This window comes from Lucilia cuprina, chromosome 6 (genome assembly GCF_022045245.1).
Source record: "Lucilia cuprina isolate Lc7/37 chromosome 6, ASM2204524v1, whole genome shotgun sequence".
Lineage (NCBI taxonomy): Eukaryota > Metazoa > Arthropoda > Insecta > Diptera > Calliphoridae > Lucilia > Lucilia cuprina.
In genome coordinates, this window is record NC_060954.1 from 19819103 (window position 1) to 19834387 (window position 15285).

General features: G+C 29.2%; 1 protein-coding gene across 4 annotated transcripts in view; it reads right to left on the bottom strand.

Annotated features, from left to right (window-relative positions):
- The window catches only part of LOC111677482 (dnaJ homolog subfamily B member 6), a 99190-nt gene that overhangs the window by 16151 nt on the left and 67754 nt on the right, over positions 1 to 15285 (bottom strand). Inside the window, exons 1-2 of one of the 4 annotated variants that reach the window (XM_046953484.1) lie at positions 14440 to 14826; positions 14112 to 14328 (exon numbers count right to left, since the gene is read on the bottom strand). The exons of the other annotated variants lie outside the window; for them this stretch is intronic. The gene's annotated coding sequence lies outside the window, so the exon portion shown is untranslated. Of the gene's footprint in view, positions 1 to 14111; positions 14329 to 14439; positions 14827 to 15285 lie in introns of those variants that run through there. 4 annotated transcript variants of the gene reach the window in all.

The following is a 15285-nucleotide window of genomic DNA, read 5'->3' on the forward strand; positions in this document are numbered from 1 at the left end:
TAACCCTTCTTAACTTAAGCCTAAGACTTCTCAGCTTAAATATGGCAACAACAAGTAAGAGAGATGATCAGATCATTCTACAGTCTGATATTGATAAGTGTAATTAGTGGACATTTTCTTTTTGAGCTTACTTACATATGTCTGAATTAATAGTCATATTTTATTTGTTTGATATATGATGTTTTAATTGGACTGGTAAATTTCTTATATGTATTTGGTCCAAGAAAAAGTATTTTTCAGAAAAAAACTAAATAACTAATCTTTAAATATAAATTACGTTTTCCAACCCTGTATAATAGAGATTAATAATAGTAGTGTGGTATGTAGTAGTCGTAGTCGTCGGTATGACTAAAATTCTGCCAACAAATAAGATATAAATTTGTTTTAATTAAATATCGAATAAAATAGTTGGAGGTGGCTAATAAGACAAACATGACGACGATTTAAATGCTGTGGATAATGATGATGATAGAATTATATATATATTGTTTATTTGTGTGAGAATTTATTGCTTTTTCATTAAGTTTATACGAGAATTTATATTGATCTATAATATTGTTTTACCTAAGCTTTTTTTCGATATTGCAAACATATGTCTAATTGGTTCCATAAATTAGGGAAACTTTTTTAATTTATGGTTTCTTTAATACGAAAATGTGACATTTTTAACATTATTCTAATAAATCGTGTATTATATTTTATTAGAAAGGTATTTAAAATTAAGAGAGTTTTTCCAAAGACCGATAGAATTTTCGTTGCTGTTTATCGAACAGTCAAACTGCTCTCACTTTTTGTTATTAAAGATCATTATAATCATTATGAATAGATAAACGCTTGAACAACGCCTTCCAATTATCTAAATTATCCTTAATATTTATAATCGCACTTCTCCCTATAATTTCTTTTGCAACTCCTAGCAGCAATTGACGCCTTAAAGGCCAACATTGTTCGTGTTATTCGTGATGGCCCAAAAAAATATATTCTCAAATATAAAGGATTAAATTCAATCCAATAAAATTTTAATTTTCGTAGTTTGCACAAATTAAGGTCAAATAGTACTAAACAAATGAAACCGTAAGTAAATTAAAACGGAAGTATTTATTGTTCAATTATGAACTCCAACTCTACACGATTAAATCCAATTATGAAAATGCTTAAGCATGGGAGAAGCCCTATAATTGTTTTTGTTTTTAAGGGAGTGTGAGATTTTCCTTTTTATTTGTGTGTTTTGAATAATTTAATAAATAAAACAAATACTACAAATGAAAAAGCAAATACTAACCAGAAATGGTTGAGAATTGCCTGTATGACTTGTCAGCATGCCTGTTTGCCTGACTGCCAGCCTGGCTGGTTAGTTGGCACAAGATGTGGGCGGACTACGACAACAAATTGCAAAATATCTTGGTGAACAACAGCAAAAACAGCACACAAATAAAATGTCTAAAAGATTTACGATGATTACGTCTTTTTGCAAAAACACAAGTTGTTGTTGCTTTTTTTTCCCATTTAATTTATTTACTTAAACGTTAAGCAACAATTCTTTAACTCGAATTAAAAATAAAATTGTTTTTATTAATAACAACAAAATAAATTATAAATTGTTGATAAAATGTTGATTTTTTATATTCTAAGAAAATCGTTTAACAAATGCTTCCTTAAAGCAAATAAACTGGTCAGTTGTTGTAGTTTTATTTATTGTTTGAAAGAAAGAAACAACAAACAAAAGAAAGAAGACTGAATTAAATTAATTTTGTGCTAAACATTAAACTTTATGAAAAAAAAAACGTTTCACAATTTAAATAATCGAAAGACAAGAGAAAGAAGTATAAAATCCAATCGTGTGTTATATAAGTTCAAATACATACAACAACAGTTTTGTTATTACTATAGCAACATATAAATGTATCTATCTGATCTGGCATGTTAGAGATAAAATCGAAAATAAAAACAAAGAAGAAGAGATTTTATGCCAATTTTTGTTGTTATATCTTCTCTATTTCAATTTTAATTAAAACAGTTAACAATTGAATGGCACAAACAAAAACAAAAGAAAAAAAACTAAATTAAATAAAAAAACATGAAATTGATAGTTTTGTATTTTTTCTATGAGTTTTTAACCCTTTAACGGCTTTAACTTTCTGTATAGAATATTATTATGCCTGATACACCAATGTGCGTGTTAAGTGTTAAACTTGAGTTTAGTTTTTTTTTCTTCTTTCCCCAACTCTTCTTATGCCTGATTGAGTTGACGGTCTTAATTTTCTTTTCATTTCAATAATAACTATTACATCATTTGTGGTGGCAATCAACTTTTATCGTCATCTTCATCATTCAAGTTAAGTTGTTGCTGTTATTGTTGTTGTCGTTGCTCTAACATTTAACACCCATTACACTTCACTAGCCGGAGGTGTACTAACTGAAGTGCGGTAAACATCTGTTGTAGACTAAACTATAGATCACCTGAAAAAACAATAAGACTCTTTATACGTGAAGCGTATCCTAAAATGACTAAAACTGGTCCAAAACAAATACAAATATTTGGAAGAAACATAATTGATGTCCTTAGTGTGGACCACGTAATCCATCCATGCATTACATCGGAGTAATCCCAAAACTACACCTTTGTGTATATTATAGGGATACATGATCTGCAACATGGTCCCATGTAATGCAGGCTGTGCACTATGTTGTTTTCAAAATAATAAAAATGATCCATATCTACACTAAATAGGACTACTAAACGGATCATGTACTCCAATAATGTTTAAAGAGGAGTAGTTTTTGGATTTCTAAAATGCATTATGCACTACATAATGCAACGATATACTACGATCCAGGCATAGAATAAAGAATATTTTATTCTTCAGGCTTTTTAATATTATACGTATAATTCATATTGTCAATACCAGTCACGCATCCAGCTCAAGTGCTTCGGGATGAAATTTTTGTACTTATTTTTTCCCTTATTTCATTTTTATATTTTGTATGAAAAATTTTCGGTTTGGGAGGCCGGTGTTGCAATTTCCCTTTAATAGAGTATAGCTCAAACTATTGACAAGTCTAGACTACTGAGTTAATTATAGACTATTGACTAGACTACTGTCAAAACTATTAACTAGCTAATAAACTATAATCCACTATTTAATAAACTATAGTCAAGACTTTTAAATACATTAATGTTTAGACTTTAGTCCATACTTTAGAATTATAGTTCCAACAATCTGTATTATAGCCTAATCCATATTATAGAATAGGCTATAATACAGACTATTTAATAGATTAAACTCCAGACTATTCAACAAATTAGAGTCCCTATTGTATAAACTAATTTTAAATGGACTCAAATAAATTCTAAAGTTTTCCACCAAGGGCCAAATATTGTACACGACAACCGGCAAAAATGAAACCAAGAGTTGTTTATGATATGTCAACCGTCTGTATAGGAAAATTATAAATTAGACTGTGTGATCTCAACACACTCCAACAGAAAAATGATCCGCAATAACACCAAAATTAACACCAACGATCACAAATGGAAGTATTAAATAATAAATTGGGCATTAGCGTGATAAAAACAAAAATAAATTATAGTCAGCAGACTGAATGTATGTACATAAACGTAGCAAATGCACTTTTCTATACGCCTTCACCTTTTTCTTGCCCTGTTGTGAAATGAAGTTAAATAAGAAGCGGGTAATTTGATCAATTTTAAACGTTAGAAGTTAAATGGCTTAAAGCTTAAGAAACATCTGTGTCATGATACTAAAACTAAAAGTACTCTTGCAATAGAAACTACTTGTACAAATAACCACTAAAAAGGATTTATTACCAAGCACCACCATCATCATCGTCATCATCATGTAGCTGGTGTAATTTTTTTAATGTGCATTTCCATGCAACTTCTTTAATTGTGGCTTAAAGACCTACATAAGTATGTAAATGATATAACACGTGTTGTAATGTTTTTGCTAGATTATAATTCGGACTTTTTACTAGATTATATGTAGTTCAAACTTAATCAAGACTTTAATTTATGTTTAGCATATATTTTAGTCTAGATTATAGAAGAGGCTAGATTATGGTTTAAACTAGATTAGAAGAGGCTAGACTATGGTTTAAACTTCAGAACTCAATAGTTTATAATCTATATTATAGTCCAGACTATATTGTCCAGATTATAGAAGAGAATATAGTTCAGACCTTAATAGTCTAGTCTATAGAATTCTTTCAGATTCTAGAATAGAATATTCACAAAACTATGGATTCATTATAGACTATAGAATAGTTCAAAGTCTAGATTGTACAATAAAACTATGATGTAGTACACACTATAGAGCAGATTTAAGTCCCTTAGAATATGGTCTAGACTATATAATAGATTATAGTTAAAATTTAATTTAGACCATAAACTATGTTACATAATACTTTAGACCAAACTATAGAATAGGCTATAGTCCAGATTATAGAATAGGTTAAAGACTAACCAATAGACTATGGAAATGAGTAGACTACAGTCTATTCTATAGAATATACTTTAATCCAGACTACAGAATAGGCTTTAAAATGAAATTTATAAAAGACCAGTCTATAGAATATGCTATAAGCCATACTAAATAGGAAATACCCTAGTGCAGACCAGAGATACAAGCCGAAACGGTTCAAATCGGCGGCGGCTGGCCGCCGGTAATTTTTTTCAAGCCGCGCCGCCGCCGTCTTCTTTTGGCTCAAAAGCTAAGCCGGATTAAACGTAGCCGCTGATAAAGATTGGAATCACACATGTATTTCGGAAAATAAATTCACCAATTTGAACGGAGCTGCCACTGTACTCTAGACCATAGGGTAGACTGCATTCTATAGAATACTTTAGTACAGACTATAGAATATACTAAATTCTAAATTAATGAATATACTGTATTTCAGTCAACAGAATATACTATAGTCTAGACTGCTATTATAATGCACACAACTGTGTGAATAAAAATTATAATAAATGAGAGTTTATATTATGATTTAATTGGATAAAAAAAATGTTTTGTATATTTACACGTTTACAACAATTCCAACAACATTAACTGTGAATCAATACAATACAAAAATAAGATAAACAAAACAACAAAATAATGTTAATGATTGCTATTTGCGAAACATAAATGTTTAAACTTAATCATTGTACTCTGGTCGTATGTTTATGTTTATGTTAATTCAACAAACAATCTCACAATGTTGTTTTTGTTGTTTTTATTATTGTGCTGCACAATGTTTTGTTTAATTAACGCACAATTGCCACTTTCTATTGCCACTCTATGCTGTTGTTGCCACTTTTACTCTACATGTTGAAATCAACAACAATAAATAATAGAAATGAAAAAGCCCAAACAAAACAAGAGTTGGCATGTAGACATAATTTTATTTGTCTTCACTCCACTCCCCTCTTCCTAACTATGCCACTTTACGTTTTTGGTCCACAAGATTTTTATTTTTTTTTTGTATGAAGAAGCAAATGGGAAAAAGCACATAATAGACAGACGGACAATGGCACCGCACCTCAAATTGTCCGCCTGTTAGCCTACAATTCTCTTGTCTAACTGTCTAGTTGTATGTCGGCAGCAAAAAGTCAATTCGTGAACAGCAGCAGCAAAAACAGAAATAGTAAAGTGAAATACTAATACAGCAGCAGCAATATCAGACGCAGCACTTCACAGCAGATCAGAAGAACAAGTGTAACACACTAATCTAACCTAGTTTTTCATTCATTTGATCAATTGCAATGTCTACAGACAGAAAGATAGACAAACAAACCACTACATTTATAAATACCTACAGATACTGATAGTTAGAGATAAATAGATAATAATGATGATAATGATACCAATGATATTTGAGTATTTAGTAAAAGAAAACTATCACGTTGCACCGACCGACCGACATCTTATAATAATAATAACAATAACAGAAAAGTAATCTAATAATTGAAAAGTATTAAGGAAAACTGTAAATAAATAAAAAAATCAAAAGATAGAAAAATTATATTAAACACAAAGTATTATTGCAACAACAAACAAATAATTGCCGCAATACAATTTACACTCTCACATTTATGCAGTAAAATATATATACACCACACATATACATACATATGTATGTATCTCTCACTATCTTTTTACTAGGGTATTATTTGTTACACTTTTTACTAATCTACGAGGGCCTAACAAAAAATTTGTAGATATTTATTTTATTCATTTTACAAACATCCTACCGATAATTGTTTTCTTAGCGTCCACTTTATACTCTGACAGGAGCGACATAATATTAAGAATTTCTAAATGCTAAATCAATTGATGGATAATAGTCAGCGAATATGAATGCGTTTTAAATAGTTTTATAATTTTGACTTGATCTCATGTGAACTTAGATTAGATTCAATAAATGGTTAATCACCGGTTATATTTAAGAAAGTTGAAATTCAGGGACGGACCTGTACTTTTATAAGGGATTATGCTTAAGTCCGATTTCCATCTTATGAGGTCCTATTTAGACCTTTAAAGGTCAATCTTTGGGTGAAGGATTAGCGATAAAATTAAAATTAATCCTCAAAAGTTGTTTTTGAATACTCAATCAGCTAACTTTGTTTGCTAGTTTAAACGACCAATGATGGTGGTTTAAACTTGAGCAAGAAATGCAGAAGTTTAAACAGCTAAAATAAATTAATAAAATTTTTATAAAAAAAACATTAAAATGTTTGATTTATCGATTAGTATAAATTATTGTGACTTCTCAGATTATTTCTTTGTTTTAAATTTAAGTTTTCGTTAATTTTCATATTACATTTACAATTGTCTTTTTCTTTTTTATAAAACATCTATTGTTTTGATAACAAACAACGACGCTTTCTGCTGTTTTGTATGGCAACACTGAGAAGTTAAAACTTGTACTTTTTTCAGATTTACTAATCTGATTATTAATTGGCATTGATTGCCAACTCAAAAACCCGCTCTAAGAGTTTCTAAATATTAGTTTGTTAATTAAAGACGTGTTTGAATCCAAAAGGGAAAAGCTACAAGTCCTCCCTGTTGATAAGGTTTTTTTTTTTGATTTCGTATTAAATAAGCGATATTGCTCAGACTTAAAAGGTGCAAATTTAAATTTCTGTCTCCAATTACTCATTTTCAGTACAAAAATTTCAATAAATTGTACAAAATAGAAAATATTCATGACGCCCCTCGTACATTTTCTACTACGAATATATATGTATGTTTACTCACTCAATCATAATAATTATCGTTGATTATCATCTGCTATCTATTCAATTTAGTACAATTTGATTTTTTATCAGAAAAAATTTTGTTGTTTTGAAAATTAATAACGTGTTCACATGAGAGTTTCTAATTGCAATTGTGTTGTACAACAAGAATGCTGCATGTTGCTCAACGTTTAAATGGGAAAAGAAAATACAAATAATAATAATAAATAAATAAATAAATAATAATAATAAATGAATTGCCAAGAAAAGATAATATAAATAAATACTTAGAAAAACTTTAGATACAAATTATATTTTATAAAGAAATACACCGTTTCCAATTGTAGTAATAAAAATATATATCAAATTGTGTTTCGATATTTTCCTAAATTCTTCAGCATAATTTTTTTTAGAATTTCTGTAAAATAAAAATTTGATTTGACTAATATGTAAAAAGCTTCCGAAATACTCTTAACAATTATACGTAAATATAATAACAAAAAATTATCATGACAAATTTTTATATTGTATAAACAAACAAAACAACTATTTATAAGATTCTGCAAATAAAAAAAAAAAACAAAAAACTAATCCAACCCCCCTTTCTTTACACAACAACTGAGGGACTGATAAGCTATCATTGTTATCTAAATTATAAACGCTACTCAATTCAAAATGACACATATTTGTTCGAACGCCTTTTTATTTCACACATTTTGGGGAGAATTAATAAATAAATAAAATTTGCCCTTCACACATATTACCCGCAAAAGCGTTAAACTGCCACTACTACTTCAAATTCGCTATTGTATGGTGTGACACCAATTCCAGGCAAAATTTATACATCAAATAGAAACCGTTTTTTTTTTATTATATCGTGTTGAAAGTGAGGTTACATTTTAAATAAATACGCACACATGAGATTAAATTGAGTTTTTCAGAATAAATTCACATTCAAAACAAAATGTTAAGAAGGAAGTAGAATATTATACAAATTTATTTATTGCAGCGATGGGCAATTTGTCAAAACTTATGCACAATTCTTAAATTTCATTATATGATAACTAGTTTAAAGTACAATTTATAAAGATCCTAATTGCGGGAAATTTCTGCTGTCATCAGAATATGTTACTAACAAAACTAATTAAATTGTTTAGCCTATTGTAATAAGGAGTTTTTACAGAACTAACCCTACTTGTAAGGGCCAGATACGAGTGCTTTAGAAATTTCGTTACCTTGTATATTACAGTTATATATTTCCAGATTAAAAAAGCTACATTCGTCCGGAAGTCTAAAGGACATCTTTAAGTTGGTAAAGATAATCTCCAACATCTACGCCGGATTCCAACTTGGATCCATCATTAAATACTGCACACCCCTTAAACTGTACTTCGGATCCAATAAAATCGTCTCTACTAGCAGTTTAGTTTATAGTTATAACTGAGGGTTTTACGCAACAAAAATCTTACTTTTAAGTTCCAGATACTAATATTGTCTAGCCAATCCCTCAGAAATCTAGTTACCTTGTATATCACAGTGGTACATTTCCAGACTGCTCAGATCTCCTACTGATAGACGCTACTTTCGTCCGAATGTTTAAAGGACAATTTTATATTGCTAGAAAACAGATCAATTCTGACCCCTGCGCAGAATGGCGAAGTGTCATAATGTCCAGTGTCATAATATCCATAGATCTTATGACACACCTTAAAGCGACATAATATCCATGGACATTAAAATGTCATAATATCCATGGACATTGTGGCACTCTTAAAACAGAAGACATGGACATTATGTCACTTTTTTAAAAAGTCATAATGTCCGTGGACATTTTGGGGCTTTCAACTTTGGGAAATTTCGAATACAGGCTTCGCTAAAATAAGCCTTTTTAATAAATATATTCTTTGGAATTCATGGACATTCTGTCACATTACTTTTGGACATTGTCATTATGTCCATGGACATTATGACTCAATTTAGTGTGTCATAAGGTTTATTGACGATTGACATAAGGTCTATTGACATTATGACACACCACCTTGAATCATCTTGAATCCATTATCAAAGACTACACACCATTTAAATAGTACTCCGGACCCAATGGGAAACACTATAGAAGATGTCACTCCGAAGTCCAGGGTCGTAACACTTATAATAATAAAAGAACGCAAACTTGAGGAATTCAAGAAAACGATATGAAAAAGTCAGCGATGGGTACACAGTGTAATAAGCACAGCTCAGAGTGATTAAACCACAAGGTTAGAGCGATATTACAACAAGTAGGTACAATGTTATTTTTGTCAAAATCAGAGGAAAATTGAGCATGCTTTCGTCAAAATCAGATATTGTATCTCTCAGAAACATTGATTAGAAAAGTAACCAGGAAACTAAGTTTTCTAACATTAGAGATTAATACACACATATATGGTTTTCACAAGCATTTTCATTGCAAAGTTGCGAATAATATGTCTGATTTAGAAATTTCTTTATATTCGAAATTGTAGACATCATATTTATACCGAATCAAACCGAATTCAGTTGGTTCCCACGGACTTAAATAGAATACATTCATGTGTTGACATTTCGGCATATGAAATTCAATTAGTTGATGTTCCGATCTAGTTTAAGAATGATCTTAGGACTTCAAATTTCGAAATTACTCTAAACAAGAACTTTGAACATTCTGAGGCATCACAATCAAGCATGAATGCGATAAAATATGTGGATGCTTCTTGCATTCACTGTTATAAAAACCATGTTAGCATAAACAATTAGATATTTATTAGAAAAAATATAAAACAAACTATTTTACATGTTTTTTTATCTAGTGTGACATTATTTTATTACCGCCTTTTTAAAACAATACTAAATGACAAACAAATAATTTAGCAAGCAACATTCATTTATCATAACTTTTAAATGATAGAAATCAAAATTTATTTTATTAACTCTTAAATGAGCCACTACTTGAGCTATCAAGCTCAACATTCGGTAGCAACAAGTAAAATAAAAACCAAAGAAAGAAAGAAAATATTTTAAATTGTTAATGAAGTCATCGTCTACATCAGACATCACCATCAATGTTCGTTGTTGTTAAAAAGTCACTTCAATGCAGACATTGTAATTTTTCATTTTTCCCATTTTTATTTTTCCACTATCAAGTCCATAGACTGAAATTTTATTATCAGTTTTTCTTGCATTTTATTTCTATATATATTTTTTCATTTGCTTTGTAACAAAAAAAAAAGACAATAAATATAAAGAAAACAAAGTAGTCATTACTATGCAATTTTTTATTATTATTTCTATTTTTTATTTATAAACAATGAAATGCATTTAACACTGAAGTTGCACTCAATAAATATTTATTAAATAGACAAACAGATAGATGGATGAAAGGATGGACAGACGGACAAACGAAATAATAACATGAATTTTATTTCAACAAATATTGATATAAATTTTAAAAATTTATGAGTAGAGTTCGCAAAAAGAAAGAATAACTTAAAGTTTTTAATTAAATGATTTACATTTTAAAAGAAACCAAACATAAGCTTCTTGGAAGCTGTTGGGTAAGCGATTCATTGCTAATTTTAGCTTTTAAAATACTGTTTATGATTAACATGAAATCGTTTTTATTTAAATTTTGTTATTTGTGATTCATAACTTCATTAATAATGAAGTCGTTTTGTGAATATATTTTGGATTTTTTTTTTTTTTTTAAATTCAATAATTTGTATAAATTTATGATATACATTCTGAAAAAGTGGACTTTTATTTATGTAAAATTCAAATTTTCTAAAAGTGAAATTTTAATAATTAATGGCGAATATTATTTTTTTCTTTTTTCTCAATCGTATGATTTTATTTAAAATTCATAAAAATATATAAATTAAAAAAAAGCAAAAATTTAAGATGATTATAGGACCTGAACAGAGGTAGTAGAGTATCAAACATTTCAATGGTCAGCAAGTAACAACTTCTATCCCAGTAAAATATTTTAAAATTTTGATATTATAGGTAATGTACTTATTTCATATATTACTTGGTAATAAGTTGTCGTTATCAATAACATAAATTATTTTTTTAATAGAATTTGTAGTGAGTAATAAAATTTGTAGTCAATTGTCTATAGCGGAATTAGTTAGTGTTTCTAACCGTCGAGTAAGAGAATAGACTAGCAAATAAAAAATAACTGTAAAACCAGTTTTAAATCCGGAAGTCGGGTAAGCAGATTTGTAACCAGCTATTTTTTGGCTATCGTCGAATAAAAATAAGTAGTTATTCACCCAAAAATTGACTACTTACACTTTTCTCCAATATTACTTGCCGGGTAAGTAAAGATTTTGCTGAGATTATATAAAATCTAATTTATCCACTAACAAAACATAGGTAGTAAAGTAGGAAAAGGTGGTACTACCAGTACTTCTATTCACCTAGGACTAGACACCGGTTTGACCAGGACATCAATCACATCTCTTAAGGTACCTTCGACACTTGCAGTGGATTTGGTTTAAATCTAAAAAGTGGTAAGTGAATGCTGTTTAAAGGACTTATGGACGGTGAAATTAATATCTTGGAATAAGTTGCTGACTCAATAGGACCCATAAAGAGAAAAAACTGCTTTAATTATATGCTTGAAAAAATTTAAATGATATCACAAGAACAAGTCCTTGTTATATATAAAGATCCCTTCTTTGTCTGAGTCCATTATGGGGGTTTACTCCTGACCTATTGAGGTTTGTCCCAGTGTGTACATGTCAATCCTTTATAAAGATGCCCATCTACGTGTTCTTTCCAAGTCGTTAATCGTCTCTAGCTAACTCCATGGTCAAAAAAGAACAACATTGTTATGTGCTATCGTACATCAATATTAAGTAATTTGAGCTCAAGGATATATTAGGAAGAGGCCATTTTATTTGGGGTTCTGTTCAATGATGGATAAAAGCCAACAGAATTCATGAGAATGGATAATTTCATATTACCAACATAATTTTTAAAAGATTTATTGGCTTTAAACAGGTTATCTGAAATGGGTCTTATAAGAGGGCTGTTCCACTCAAAACCAAGTTTTTTTTTGTGTAAACGATATGTTCGCTATTATAATATTTTAAAGTCAGATACATAGAGTAATTTTTAAAAGGAACTTCATAGGGACTAGTGTTCAACAGAGAGACATGTCCAGAACACAGAAATAAATATATAACTTTGGTGGTCTACAACTAATATTTCAATTCTAAATATAGATCACAAAAGTATGCAGAATGAAACTTTATTTAGAAACAAAAATTGTCCGTCTGTCCGTTATTTAGAAAATATAAAATCAATAAACTCCTCCAAAGCAGATAAATGTTATTAAACAAAATGTTGAAGGCAATTTTAAAAATATTACCAACTTTGGAGAAAAGTTCTAATTTGTTTTTTTTTTCTAACAGTAAAACAAACTTAATTAAAATTTATTGAACTTATTCGCTTAAAAATCTCCGTACGTGAGTCATCGATTATATATTTTTTTACTATTAATAGCTATTTTTTTAACCATTCCAGTTAACTATATTTAACTTACTTTATTATCATCCCACTAATTTTAACTTTCCAATTTTGTCAAATAAACAACGACAACAAAAACATATTAAGGTTAATTTGTTTTATATCCCAAACAAGTGGTTTTTCTAATAATATATAAAGAACACTTTTAGACTTTTTGAGATAAGACCACAATGTTGTTTTTTTTGTAATCAGAAGAACATCTGCCAACAGTATTAGTTTATATAAACTAATTGAAAACGATTTTTTATCTGAAAATATATTTTTAGATAAGTCTAATGACTACTCTATAGACCAGTCAACAGACTACAACAACTAGTCAATAGACTAGTTAATGAATTGTCATTTAGACTAGTCAATAGACTGGTATATAAACTAATCAATATACTGGGCTATAGACTTATCGATATACTTGCCTATAGATTTATCGATATACTAATCTACAGACTAGTAAATAGACTGGTCTAAAGACTAGTCTATATAATGGTCTAGACAATGGATTGGTCTATAGACTTGTCAATATACCGGCCTACAGGCTTATCATTAGACTGGTCTATAATCTAATCAATAGACTAGTCAATAGACTAGTTCATATACTAGTTAAAAAACTGCTCTATAAACTATTTTACAAACTGATCTTAGTATTAGCTAATACAGAACTCTTGAGACTAGTACATACAGAATACTAAGACTGGATGGAATAGATTTTTTATATATAATAGATACGTCTATAGACTAATCAATAGACTAGTTCATATACTAGTTGATAAACTGCTCTATAAACTATTTAACAGACTGATCTTAGTATTAGCTAATAAAGAGACTAGTACATACAGAATACTGGGTAAAAGACTGGTCTATACATAAGTCAATGTATTGGTCAATAGACTGCTTTTTAGACTAGTAAATTGATTGGTCTAGTTAGTTAGTTTCAAAGGAAACGAACTAACTAACTCTAGGCCTCTAACGGGCCTGTTGTGCCCTCCTTAATTAGTGCCACAGGTGGGAATCGAACCCACCATCTCCTGTCTACCAGACTAGAACACTAACCACTAACCTACCGGATGACACATTGATTGGTCTAAAGACTGTTCAATATACTGGTCTATAGACTAGTTAATAAACAGGTCTATAGACCAGGGAAGAAGACTGGTATATAGACTTATCAATAAACTGGTTAATAGACTGGTATAAAGATTAAGCAATAGACTGGTGCTTTTGTTTCATTGATTTAATATTAGTTTGTTTTAATTAATTGTTATTATGACTAAAGTTTATTAAAAAATACATAACAGCTACAATTTACTTTAAAAATAATGCTTACTGTTGTTGTGTTAAATAAATGTTGTTGATAATGTTGATAAAGTTGTTGTTGTTGTTGAATTGTTGAGGATAATCAGGATGATTAACAGACATTATATGCACAATAACAAATGATTAAAATATATATTTTTTTAATTGATTGTGCCCTTTTTAATATATTTTTTTAATTTTGTTTCACATAAACAATATCACTAATCAAATAATCACTTTTACATGCACTTGAATTAAAGAATTTTGCATATTTTGTATAAACAATTAAAATTGTTATGAGTAAAAACAACAATAATAAAAAATCACAAACAAAAACAAAAGAAAATTATGACACTGACATCGTTGATGTTTAAATTGTATTGAATCGAATCAAATTTTATTATATCGTATCGAAGGCGATTATTATTATTTTTTTCTTTTTATTATTTTATTTTCGTAATATTTATTTATTTCTTTTTCTCATTTTTTTCTTCTTCTTCTGCTGTTATCATGAGTTGGTGTAAATGTCTGTCTTTCCGTTTGATTTTTATTATTATTATTTTGGTTAAACGAATCTTATTGTAGTTTGGCTGTCAGTTGTTGTTATGTCAGTCCGTCTAGTCAAAGAAAAAAAAACAAAAACTAAAAGAAATTATATTCACTCACGATATAACTAACGATTCAATTACCGAAAACACGTAAAATTCCCACCATAACAAACGTTGTTAGCGAGAGCTCAGACAAAACTAAATTCTGTTTAATAAGTTGGACGCGGTCGTCGGTCGTGTTAATACAATCGAAATAAAATACAACAGCAACAAGAACAACAATAAAAGCTTAACAAAATTATGTGTGCAGTGTGTGTTTAGTGCTCTTAATGGTCTTCTCTTAAAAAAAAAAAAAAATATACCAAACACCGTCATTCGTTAAGTCAAGGCGTTGCCAGGTTTTGTGTTTATATTTTTTCTATTTTGTTTAATAAAATATCCCAAAATTCCATTTTCTTCAAGCTTTGAAAACATTTATTGTAAATGAATTGTTCACAGCAAGTTCATGATAGCAATTTTACCTTCGAGGGGAATAAGGAATTTTCTGAATTTGAAGAATCCCTATTTAAGAATTGGTTAGACGTTTGCTACATTCAAACAGTGAACAGATGCCAACGTGGTGGAAATGATTGATAAGATGTCTAAGGGCGGGTTTCT